Source organism: Natator depressus, chromosome 3, assembly GCF_965152275.1.
Source record: "Natator depressus isolate rNatDep1 chromosome 3, rNatDep2.hap1, whole genome shotgun sequence".
In the NCBI taxonomy this organism is placed as follows: Eukaryota; Metazoa; Chordata; order Testudines; family Cheloniidae; genus Natator; species Natator depressus.
This window is the reverse complement of record NC_134236.1, coordinates 173,432,098-173,445,519: the sequence shown is the minus strand read 5'-3', so window position 1 is coordinate 173,445,519 and position 13,422 is coordinate 173,432,098. Positions and strand designations below refer to the sequence as shown.

General features: G+C 44.2%; 1 protein-coding gene across 1 annotated transcript in view; it reads left to right on the top strand.

Moving 5' to 3' along the window:
• Window positions 1-13,422, top strand: part of THADA (THADA armadillo repeat containing) — a 307,383-nt gene that overhangs the window by 204,124 nt on the left and 89,837 nt on the right. The window lies entirely within an intron of this gene.

Sequence of the window (13,422 nt, the reverse complement as noted above, 5' to 3'; positions counted from 1 at the left end):
TCACAGTAATATATACAGTATGGTCAGTAGCATGGCCATACTTTTCTTATTTTCCCTGGTCACTCTCACCCAAGAATGTAGAAAATGTGTCACAGCATGCAAATGATGGATCTTTTGCAGGCTGTGTCCACCCAAACGTCAACAACGCAGGATAATTCTGGACATATTTCTCCAGGTTTGCTGCAGAAGAATGTTGAGGTGGCCAACATGCCACCATAAAGCAAAAAAGAAAATAGCATGTTATTACAACGTTTCTCTGAGCACCTGTGTAATATTAAAAAATTGTACACACATCCTGTTGACCAAAGCCAGTAGAAAGATACCTGCATAAAATAAACTAAGAGCGTACCCCACCCTGACAGAAGAGTTGGGCCTTGCACATATCTTAATTATATATGCATAATATTTTTAATCAGTTTACATGCTCCCATAGTCTCTTTTTAATGGGCCCATTTTGTAAATGAATAACATTAATAAATATGCTAGTCTCCTGACTTTCAGGAGAAAATATATTTGTAGGTTTCTGACAGAGGAATTCTCTGAAGCATTTAGACTACGAAATCCAGCTGTCTAATCTGGATGTATGGCCAAACTGCAGTATTTCCTCTATTTCACTTGTACATAAAAAGCCATACTCACATAAAATGACCATATGCATTAATGTAAGCCTGCATCAATAGGTCGTTTTCCTTTGTGTATCTGCTCTAGATTCCTTTCTTGATTCATACATTGTAAATTACAGTGTTAACATAATCTGGATATAAAAGATTTTTCTTTTAAATTAATAGAGCTCTTATTATTTAGACTTGACAGAAGGAATAAGAGTGGGATAACTTTATATGTATTTTTTTAAACTAATAATGTTTTCTGTATATTTTGAATATAGAGCTCTAGAAAACTATGTTAAGTTATACAGTGTTGGTTTAAAACTTTTCAAAACAAGTTTTTATCCGTAATTTATTTGCTCATTCTCACTTGATCTGTGTTGTTTTATTTACTTAAGGGACACTGTGAACAGGGTGAAATTTGTTTTTACCTAACTAAAATAATGAAAATATCTGTGAAACATTTGATAACACAATTTACTTGTATTAAACCTAACAAGAAAAGGGAATGATTGCACTGAAATGGAGACTTTTCTTCTTCAAGTGGTTGTCTCCATCGGTATTCCACTGGAGGTGAGCATGCGCTCTGAGTACTTGAGACTGAAAGATTTTACACTAGCAGCGCCTGTTGGTCCGTGCCTGCGCCCACTTGTGCTCAGAACTGAGGGCGTAAGAAGAGGCCTGGAATGACTACCTCTCCAGTTTCTCTCTACTGCTTGTGGTCTGAGATGGAACCCGTGGTGTCTGCAGCTTTGCTAACATACCTGTTTCCAATCAGGTTTTTCTGTACATAGTTTTACCTTTTAGATTGTTTGTTAGTTTTAGTGGTTACATAGTGCTCTGGGAACCAGGGGTGTTTCTCCTTTCATTACCTCTCCACCATTTGGAGTTCTTAGTATGGCTGGAACTAGATCCCCAGCTGCAAGTCTGGTGGAACTGCCCCTGTGTCTTCCCAGTGGGTGACTCTCCTCCCCCCCCCCCCCCCATGACTCATGTTTGTTACCTTGGAATAGGGTTACCAACAGTCCTGTATTACAAGGGATGTCCCTTATTTAAATAGAAAATTGCTTGTTCTGTCCTAAATCAGTACGGGACACCTTTTATCCCATATTGAAACAGCAGGGGGCCAGTACTCATAGCTGCATCTTTCCATTCCCCTCCCAGCCCTGGCCCTTCAGTGTTGTGCAGGAAAAACAGCGTCGGGAGGGGAGTGGAATATGTACCTATGAATACTGGCCCCCTGCTGTACGGGGCCCCCTGCTAACTCCAGCCCTTGAGCACAGCCCCATCTACTTTCTCTGCGCAGGCTCTCTCTGGCAGGGGAAGTGAATGGGGCTGTGTGCCCTGGAACTGTGCTGAACGTCCAGGGTAAGAAAGGGGCTCTCTCTGGCAGGGGGTTCAGCACACCCAGGGTGTAGTCTCCCTGCTCTGAGAGTCTCTGCCAACATCCCCAGCAGGGTGGACAGCACAGCAGCAGGCAAAGACCAGCAACTGCAGCTTCTACCTTGGCTCCTGGTGTCCGTGCAGAACCTGAACAGGAGTTGCAGCAGCTGCTGGCCCAGAACCTGAAGCCCTGGATTCTCTGCAGCATCCAGAGCTGACAAGAGAGAAACCCTAGAAAACATGGGGGTGAGGGGAAAGGGTCTTGTCCCCAGAGGTTCAAGTCTAGATTGGGGATATCTGAGGTCTGTCCCGTGTTTTTAAATACAATGTTGGCAACCCTACCTTGAAGAATCCCACTAGTACTAGTTGCTGTTATTTTCCATGTCGAACCCATAAATCCTGTGAATTCTGGGTCTGAAGACACCTGATGGAATAGTCGATAAGGCCTCAGTCAGACCCTGGTTTGTCTGATGCTGTACACTGGCTGAAGGTGCCTCTCCTGGCCAGACGCTGCTTATCTCCGGACCATTAGAGACCAGGTCTAAGGATTCTGGCAGGCAGCAGCAGGAGGGTAAGAACAAATGCCCTCATAAAAAGTGGAAGAAATCTCCTCCCAAGACCTCTAATCAGAGGACTACCTCCCATACACTAGTGAGACTCTGTGCCCTGGTACAGGTGTGTCAGGAGGTTGTGGGGAGCATGGATCTGAATCGCTGGTATTGAGGTCCAAGAGCACCCCAATGGTACCAGCCATGAGAGAGAAGGAAGCAATTTCCTGGTACACTGGCAGTACCACACCAGAGTGGGAAGAAGGACTCAGTAGCATCGATGTGCACTGCTGGATCTAAGTCAGTATAGTTGGCTGCATGAAGAGTCAGACGCCGCTCCTGCTCCCCAAGTCTTAGACCTGGGTGTACTATTCTTGGGGACCTGGCTCTGTATTCTGACCTGGCATCACCAATACTCTCAGAGCTGGAGTTACCTTAGGGAGATATCCACACTGTCAGTGCACCATTGCCAGTCTTATCTGCCAGCAAAAGCATTACAAAGTGTACAGTACCAACAGTTCCACAGTGGAATCTAAAGATCTTTATTCCTCTGGTGAGCTAAAGGAGTGGTTCTCAACTAATGGTATGCAGCGGTCTTCCATACAGCTTCCTTACATGAACTCATCTAGATATTTGCCTAGTTTTACCACAGTCGACAAAAAAAGCACTGGCGAAGTCAGTACAGACTAAAATTTAATACAGACAAAATGAGAAGGTAAGCAATTTGTCAGAAATAGTGTGCTGTGATGCTTTTGTATTTTTATTTCTGATTTTCTAAGCAAGTAGTTCTTAAGTGCGGTGAAACTTGTGATACGCAAGACAAATCAGACTCCTGAAACGGGTACAGTAGTCTGGAAAGGTGGAGGCCTACTGAGCAGCTCCTTGGTCCGCTCTGAGATGTGACATTAGCTCTGACAGAGGTTCCAGAGACTGGTAGGGACCCTTGCACTCCTGCAGGATGTTACTGGGTTTGGGAGCAGTGATATTCTCTCCTTGGGCACCATTTCCTTACCCCTACAATCTCACTGGGCCTATTGTGGTTCTTGGGATCCTTATATCTAACTTCTCAACTTCAAAGGATCTGAGCAGGAATTCAGACTGAGGTCACCTTGTACAGAATAGCCTCAACCCCCTTGGGAGTATTCTGAGCAGGAAGATCAACCTGAACAGATGGGCCCACTCAGTCACCCTGTGGCACGCTCATCCTCATCTCTGAACAAGGTGATAGCACAAACTTCACCATTGCCATCCAGCAACGACAGACAATTTCACGACCTTCTGAGGAGACTTGCAGAGTCACTCCAGATTCTGCTGGAGGAAGTCCAGAACTCCACTCAAAAATTTCTGGACATCCTCCTGACTGCAGGCCCCTAGCAAGGGGCAGTCAACAAAGCTATACTAGAACCGGACAAGACAGTCTGGTATACCCCAGCCACCAGTGTCCCCACTGCTAAGAGAACAGATTAAAAACTACTTTGTACTGTCTAAGGGAGTAGAATACTTGTTTTCACACCCCACCTCAAACTTCCTGATGGTTCAGGCCATCACTGAATGTAACAGACCACCAATCTAGGTCTGCTCCTTCCAACAAGAATGCTAAAAAATTAGACTTCTTCAGAAGAAAGTTTTTCTCCTCTTCCAGCCTTCAGTTTCACGTTGTGAATTATTCTGCATTGATGCCTAAATGTTACTTTATTAACTACAACAAACTGTTTGAGTTCACCAACAAACTTCCATAGGAACTAAGACCGCAATTTCAGGGCATTGTTGATGAGGGTAAATTGATAGCCAGGTCATCCCTCCAATCTTCAGTTAATGCTGCAGACATGGTTTCCTACTCCATGATGACTGTGGTTATCATGAGATGGGCTTCACTACTTCGCCCCTTTGGGTTTCCCAAGTAAGTTCAGGCTACTGTGGAGGACCCTCCCCATCAAGGTCAACAATCTGTTTAGTGAAAAACTGATGAATCTTTGTGCACCTTGTGACAAAGTCAGGCTGGACGGCTGGAAGAGGGTGCTAGAAGGCAGATATATTAGCCCCAGAATGTTAAAGGCCCTCTTTACTAGCTGAGAAGGGGTTACCTCAGGTCAATGAGGGACACCTGATTCCAATTAAGGGCTGCCTGAGGCCTTTAAAAACCCCTCTTCTGGTGAGAGAAAGGGGGAAGAGAGAGACAAGCTGCTGCCAGGCTAATGGCAGTAGGGAAATAAGCTTCTCCAGGGTGAGAGGCCACCAGTGAGGAGGCAGTGAAAAGTACCCACCTGGGGGTTTTTTGTTTGAGACTGTTTCCATTTTTGTTTGGTGGAAGAACACCCCATAGGCCAACTCTTAGGCCTACCCTAAAAGTATGACCAAGGGAGCACAGAAGGGGGAAGACAAACCCTGCCCTGAGTGGGGTTGATTACCCCAGGCCTGCCATCACCAGAGGGGGAAGCACTAAATCTGGTGAGACAAAGGAGGTGCCTTGCCACAACCCCTAAGGATTCCTGTGCAACCCTCCACTCTTGGTTATTTGGAGCATAGCACCTTGGAGGAAGAACTCCAAACTGCCTTCTTATAAACCACATTCTGCTTCTCAGCCCTTTTACCATCACAAAGTTTGAGCCTCCCAGCACAGCAGACAAAACATCCTGCCATTGTCCTCTCCCCAGTCCTAGACTCCTGCCAAGAGATCATTTTGATAGGACCCTAGAGAGCTGCCAAGTAGTCTCCACTTCTACCAGTACCCCTTTTGGTAGCTATCTGGCCTGTTTCTTTCTGTCATGGTGTCATATCAGACAGATGGGTCCTAGAGATCATCTCCACTGGCTACATGATAGTTTCTTTCCATTGCTTCCACAAAACCCACTTCTTTGTCCCTATTCAGGGACCTCTCTCACAAGAGACTCCTCAGAAAGGGGATAGACTCCCTAATCTAGCTAGGGGCTATAGAACCTATGCCTCCTCAGGTTTTTATTCAGGATATTTCCATGTCTCGAAAAAGAAGGGGCGCTGGAGACCCATTCTGTATCTCAGACAACTGAATGTCTTCGTATGCCATTCAAGGTTGAGGATGGCAATCCAAGTATCTATAATCCCCTCCCTAAACAAAGGTGATTGGTTTGCAGCTCTTGATTTGAAGGATGCATGTTTCACATATAGACATTCATCCAGCCCACAGAAGATTCCTGCACTTCATGGTGGGTCTAGAACATTATCAGTACAGAGTTCTATAGTCTCTTGACAGCCCCCATAGTTTTCACAAAGGTGCTATCTATGGTAGTAGCATACTTACATCACCAGGGCAGCCCAGTCACTCATAGTGGGAGGTACAGTCATCGGTCCTTTTCCTTTCTCAGCCTCCTTAGGACTTGAAGTAAACAGAAAAGTCCACTTTAGTTCCAGTGCCAATTACAGACTTTATCAGAACTCTGGACTAAATTTCAGTGAAAACATACTTACCTGTGGACAGATTCCACATAAGGAGGGATTTCATCTCCTGGCTTTGGCGGAGTCCTCAGGCAATAGTTAGATCCCACCAGGATGTCCTAAGCCCCATGGCTGCCTGCACCTACATGACTCTTTAGCAAGGCTCCACATCATGCACTTTCAGGCATTGTTATGGACAGTCTACATGCCGAGCAGGGAACCTGTAGAAACAAGTCTGTTCTCCTCAGTGACCTGATCATTCACCTAGTGGGAAGGCAAAGAAGCTGTGTGCGTAGGCGTTCCCTTCATTCTTACCCTCCCACCTGCAAAGATGGCGACTTTGGTTGGCTCCCTACTGGAGTGGGGAGCACATCTGGATGATCATATGGCTCAAGGTGTGTGGTCCCAACAAGAATCCAAGATGCACATCATCTCAGACTGCAAGCAGTAGACAAAGCCTGCAAAAGATTCCTTCCTTTCCTCTGGGCCCATTGGTGCTGACTCTGTGGGTGCTCCGGGCTGGAGCACCCATGGGGAAAAATTGGTGGGTGGGCAGCTCCCCTCCCTGCCCCCTGCCTCCGCCTCCTCCCCTGAGTGCGCTGCCTCTCCGCTTCTAACCCTAGCTCCCAGCACTTCCCGCCGCGAAACAGCTGTTTCACAGTGGCAAGCGCTGGGGAGGAGGGGGAAGGCAAGCGCTTGGGGAAGAGGCAGGGCCGGGGCAGGGATTTGGGGAAGGAGTCCAACAGGGGCAGGGAGGGGGCGGAGTTGGGGCAGGGGCTTTGGGGAAGGGGTTGGAATGGGGGCGGGGCAGGGACGGAGTCAGGGCAGGGCCAGGGGTTAGGGGCACGAGCAGCCACTAGCGCTGGGAAAAGTTGGCGCCTGTGTCTGGGCCCTGCACATTCAGATCACGTTAGGCAATAGAATCATAGTCTACTACATAAACAGGGAGGAGCGAGGTCCACCCCTTTCACACGGGGGCAGTCAAACTCTGGAAGTGGTACATCTGATACCAGATAACACTGTCAGCAGTGCACCTCCTGGGAATACTGAACACTTTGGCAGACAGACTCAGCAGGCACTTTCACAGGGAATGCTAATGGGAACTGCGTTGACTCAGTGGCAGAGAACATCTTCTGGGAGTGGGGATTCCCACTGTGGGTCATCTTCATCTCCCAAGAGAACATGAAATACACAGCGTACTGTTCCTAAATAGTTTAGTGTCACATTTTCTGAAGGGGACACATCCCTAGTTCAGTGGTGAGAGCCATTAATGTATGCCTTCCCACCCATAGCTCTCTTACCTTCAGCCCTGAGGAAAATCAAGTAGAACAACCCATCAGTAATCCTAGTGGCACCCTGATGGCTGAAACAGTTTTGGTTGGTATCATGTCCATTCATCTAAATCCAGCTGTTTCTGAATCTGCTGAATCAGGAAAAAGGCAAGACCAACCATCCCAACTCAGCATCCTTCCATCTAACAGCCTGGTATTTGAGTGGATGATGAGTTTAGAAAGGTCACGTTAATAATAATAGGAAAATCTCTGTGAGAAAACATTATGCAGCTAAGTAGAAGAGATTGTATGTCTGGTGCCAGCATCATCAGATACCTCCAGAGGACTGAGTTCCCTACCAACTTGGACTATGGCCTTTCCCCAGAGAAGTTGGGCCTATCTCTGAGCTCTCTGAATGTGGATTTAGGAGCAATCAACACCTTCCATTCTTTGGTGGAGAACTATTCAGTCTTCACCGACACTATGACTTTAAGGGTTCTGAAACCTTTATCAGAAGCTTTCGTCTGGTACTGAAACTGATGCGAACATCTTGGCTTCCTGCTACCTTCTTCATCCGTCTATAAAAGTGGTCTTCCTCACTGTGATTATCTCTGCCAGGAGAGTCGGTGAGCTTGGAGCTCTTGTGATGGACCCTCCCTACACAGTCTTTCATAAGGATAAGGTTTCTTTGAGTGTGTCTACACTGCAGCGCAAGTCTGGGCTCAGATTCAGGATTGAGCCCCAACCCCGCTTCCGTCTACACACTAATCTCTCAGGCTTGGACTCAGGGTCCTAGGACCTTGTGAGGGTAGAGGGTTTGAGTCCAAGTCAAGCTGAGGCCCACGTCTCAAGCTCTATCACTTTGCTGTGTAAATGCAGCCCCTCCCCAACCCTCCGACATCTGCCAGAAGTATCCCACAATACTTCTGGGCCAAGTTCCTTTGTCCTCTCTCTCCCAAGAATCACCAATTAACTCCAGGGAAACAGAAGCAACATTCCCCTGGTAGCGCAGTAGCTCTGCGAGTCAGCATTTAACTCTTCTACTTCGTTCTGACCACTGAGCTGTGAAAACACCTTGGGAGAATCTTCTGCACTTGCAATGGACATCAACCAAAAGAAGTCTTTTGCAAAGGGCCCTGCTTCATGGTCACGGGAGCACAGCCAGACTTTGGTTAATCTCTAGTATGAGACCAAGACAACAGATTTTAGTTTTGGATTTTAGCAAAAATATTAGGAATGACCACACATACCAGCAAATAGTGAAGAATCTGCCAGTGCTGGAAATTTACAAGTGGTTCAAAACTGAGTACTGGGAAACCAGGGGCCAGTACCAATTGACACTGCTTGTATAAAATCTTCTAGTCGCAGGTGCACCAACAGTGGAATACCAATAGGGTTCAGACATCTCAAGTAACTTGTTTCTGTAACCCCCTTTCCCTCTCAGGGCATTTCCTGAGGCTTAGTCGTCTGCCCTAGCATTACCAGGCTGCACAGCTCCCCTCAGCTGTTCATTAGTCCCCAGGAAGTGTCCTGCACCAAGGTCATTGTTACTATTACAAGATGAAAATGGAAAAACAAATAGGCATATGGATTCTTGTTAGTGGCTGACTCGGTTTCAATTGGCATATACAGGGTAGTTCCAGAGAATAAATACTCCATACAGAATTGGCCAGATGGGGAAAATAAGTGTCTCTCCATTGCAGTAAATGAGTGAGGTTCTGGCTCTTTTTCTCTCTCTTAATCTATCTAATCCTTCTACTTTGTATGGTCCCTGTCACCATAGTACTCTAGCACCTCCCAAATATTTAAAAATAACAGTAACAGTCCCTTTGTAAATGTTTCCAGTAATATCATATGATTAGAGCTGGGCAAAATTTTTTGCTTTTTTGCCTGTAATGCAGTTTGGGTCAACTCGAAACTATTCGTAAATTTGACAGGTTTGCGGCTCTGGGCACTATTGCTTTGGCTCATTCCTTAAGTACTTTAAGGTGAATTTCATCAGGTTCTGCTGAACTAAATACATGTAATTTATCTAAATATTGTTTAAGCAGTTCTTTCACTATTTTGCCCTGAGATCTTTCCCCCTTGTTGTTAATATTCCTTATGGTCACAATTAACCTTTTAGTGAAGAGTTAAGCAACAAAAAAAATCTCAAAATATCGAAATCCTCTGTGAAACAGAATGATCTTTCACTACACAGGTCTAGTCCCATATGTATGTCCTAGAAAGGGAGAGAAGCAGAGTACAGCAAAGAATTACCTGTTTTTGTCTTTTAATTCTAAGTATAAAAAAACCTGTAATATCTCAGATACCACAGTGTGGTGACTCTTGGCAAACATGATCTTTTGTGGCAACCAGTACTTATTTGCAATGGGTAGAAAAGCTAAAAATCATGGGGAAATAACATTTAAAAATTCTTTAGTCTTGTATTATCGCCAGTAGTTTCACATTCTGATGTGACTTAAATTAATTTGTCATTTCTGTACTCATTCCGCATGGTTTCTAGCAACTTGAGTTAAAATACACACTTCCACTGTACTCTGGTGCCATTCTTCTTGAGAGCCTCAAACACTTATGATTCTGGATGAAAAGAGTGGGTCTCAAAATTATGAGACCAAAGTGTGCTGTTACCTAGCAACAGCATTTAGATGCATGAGCTAATTCCTGCTCCAGATATACTTAGCTGTCAGAAGGACTGTCCTTTTTTTCTTTTGGGGGCTGCAGACAGCAGTATTATTTTCTAAACACTTAATTTATCAGCGTAAAAGAGACTGAGACATTATTTCATAAATACTGTAGCACTGTAATTTTATTTTTTCAGGCAAAGGCATGTCTTTAGGGAACAAAATAAGGTTTTTTCCCCCTCATTGCCCCTGGTAAGCTGATTTTTTCCCAGTGTGTCTCAGAAAACTTCAGGGTTTTCAGCTGGAATTTTCAGCCTATCATTAAAACAAACCTAATGGGAGTTTTTTCTTTGTGGTCTTTGCTGCTAAGGCATCAAGGGAGGAAGAGCACTGATATTTCACCTCATTTAAGCTGTGGCTTCTAGTCTTGCCCTCTATTTTCTTTCTTTCTTTCTTTCTTTTCTTTTTTAAAGATACTTTTCAAACAGCTAAATATTTATCACTACCCTTTTTGGACAAATATTAAAAGTAGGGGGGTTTATTTTTCAGGTTGAGTGAATTTGATGCTTATTTTCTATCCTTCCTATTTTCAACATTTTTATGAAGGTGATCTTTTTTAAAGTTTTCCTCCACTTTGTTCTTATAGTTTACATTTCATTCATTGCAGCATTTTTTCTTTTTCTAAAAAAGAATATGTTATGCCTTTCCCTCAAATGCTACAAACAGCAAAATAACATTCTTTTACTTTAACATTTGTTAAAATTATATATTTCCTAGTGTCGGAAACACAGAATATTTGAAAAGAACAAGAAATGTGAAAATCTTCTTGCTGAAGAGCTACGGTTATGGAAAAAAATTCTGGTGAAAAGCAGTCAGAAATAATCAATATTTCAAGCTGAACCTTTGAAAGAGTTGCTAAAGATCAAAGCTCTTTCATATGGGAGAAACCAGTAAAAATAGTTTTTGCTTAACTGCGTGCCAATGGGTTAAAAGACCAACAGTAGGTGCCTTCTACTTTATAAATATAGAAAGTTATAAGTACAACCTGGAGCTATTAATTTAAATAGAAGCCCATGGAAATATCTGTCTTGGTTCGCTTGTGGCCTTTGGCAAGGCAGAATATTGCTGTTGGAAGATTTGTGAAATGTTCACTGCCCAAATTTGCTATGGGATGCAGTGTCTCCAAGTGTCTTCAGTTAATTTTCTTAGTTCTTCTTAAAGGAGGAGAATGAAGTGTCTTTTAGTTCTTGTAAACATCTACAGTATATGTTCAATCTTCCTTACACATCAGTACATTACATCGCACCACAAAGGTAGTGTATCAGTTCCTAGTTAAAATCTTCTTCCTTGCCCATTTTCTGACCAAGTAATCCCCCTCTTCAAAATCGTCTGTTGCCCCTCCCTCCTCCACTGCATCAAAATCATGCTCCTTATCATTTTTATAAGTCGTGTATGACTTTGCCCTCTCCCCACTTACTTGCCTTTGTCTCATTTCATTTTTCTGCTTCTGTAATAAAAGCTCTTCCCTTTTATGTCTGAGACACCTAGCACATATTAAAATATACATGTATAACTTTCTCGTCCAGGATATGTTTCATCCAATAGTGCAAAATTCACAGCAGGCACAAAATCTGTACAATAACTATGTTCTTAGGCATAGCTCCTCTCTTGTACCCAGCATATATAAGAGTGTTATTTTGCAACATATCAAATAATGTGCCAAATTAATCTCTGATGTTAACTGTATAAAAATAAATGGATTTTCACCTGGGATGAATTTGACCTCATGAATTTTTATAAGTCACTAAGGGGAACTGTATATGTTTCTCCTGAAGGGAATGAAAAACATACAACAGAATTGTGGCCCTGACAGAGAACAAGGCCGTGACAAAACACACTCACCCCACCATCTGGTCCAATTCATCAAAGACAACTCAAAACACTACATCTCTAATAAAAAAAAAAAAAAATTCTAACGGAAAAAAGAGAGAACTGAAAACTCAGTAAGCTCTCAATGGTGTCACAATAAAAAGAGTTTTTGCAGCTTTTCCTGAAGCAGTAGTAGGTTCCATGATGTTTCCAGAAAAGAAAGCACACAAAAAAAGTGCATGATAGCAGCAGCAAAATACTGGTGATGGCACACAAACTGCAACCAACACATTGAAGAATTTTCACATTGAGGAAACAACATTCTCTGATGCACAGTTAACAGCTTTCACGTATGGGGAAAATCAGACAAAGGGACCTTATAGAATCATAGAATATCAGGGTTGGAAGGGACCTCAGGAGGTCATCTAGTCCAACCCCCTGCTCAAAGCAGGACCAATCCCCAACTAAATCATCCCAGCCAGGGCTTTATCAAGCCTGACCTTAAAAATATCTAAGGAAGAAGATTCCGCCACCTCCCTAGGTAACGCATTCCAGTGTTTCACCACCCTCCTAGTGAAAAAGTTTTTCCTAATATCCAACCTAAACCTCCCCCACTGCAACTTGAGACCATTACTCCTTGTTCTGTCATCAGCTACCACTGAGAACAGTCTAGATCCATCCTCTTTGGAACCACCTCTCAGGTAGTTGAAAGCAGCTATCAAATCCCCCGTCATTCTTCTCTTCCGCAGACTAAACAATCCCAGTTCCCTCAGCCTCTCCTCATAAGTCATGTGCTCCAGTCCCCAAATCATTTTTGTTGCCCTCCGCTGGATGCTTTCCAATTTTTCCACATCCTTCTTGTAGTGTGGGGCCCAAAACTAGACACAGTACTCCAGATGAGGCCTCACCAATGTCAAATAGAGGGGAACAATCACGTCCCTCGATCTGCTGGCAATGCCCCTACTTATACATCTCAAAATGCCATTGGCCTTCTTGGCAACAAGGGCACACTGTTGACTCATATCCAGCTTCTCCTCCACTGTAACCCCTAGGTCCTTTTCTGCCGAACTGCTGATAGCCATTCGGTCCCTAGTCTGTAGCGGTGCATGGGATTCTTCCGTCCTAAGTGCAGGACTCTGCACTTGTCCTTATTGAACCTCATCAGATTTCTTTTGGCCCAATCCTCTAATTTGTCTAGGTCCCTCTGTATCCTATCCCTACCCTCCAGCATATCTATCTCTCCTCCCAGTTTAGTGTCATCTGCAAACTTGCTGAGGGTGTAATCCACACCATCCTCCAGATCATTTATGAAGATATTGAACAAAACCGGCCTGAGGACTGACCCTTGGGGTACTCCACTTGATACCGGCTGCCAACTAGACATGGAGCCATTGATCACTACCCGTTGAGCCCGACAATCTAGCCAACTTTCTATCCACCTTATAGTCCATTCATCCAGCCCATACTTCTTTAACTTGCTGGCAAGAATACTGTGGGAGACCATGTCAAAAGCTTTGCTAAAGTCAAGGAACAACACGTCCACCGCTTTCCCCTCATCCACAGAGCCAGTTATCTCATCATAGAAGACAATTAGATTAGTCAGGCATGACTTGCCCTTGGTGAATGCTGACTGTTCCTGATCACTTTCCTCTCCTCTAAGTGCTTCAGGATTGATTCCTTGAGGACCTGCTCCATGATTTTTCCGGGGACT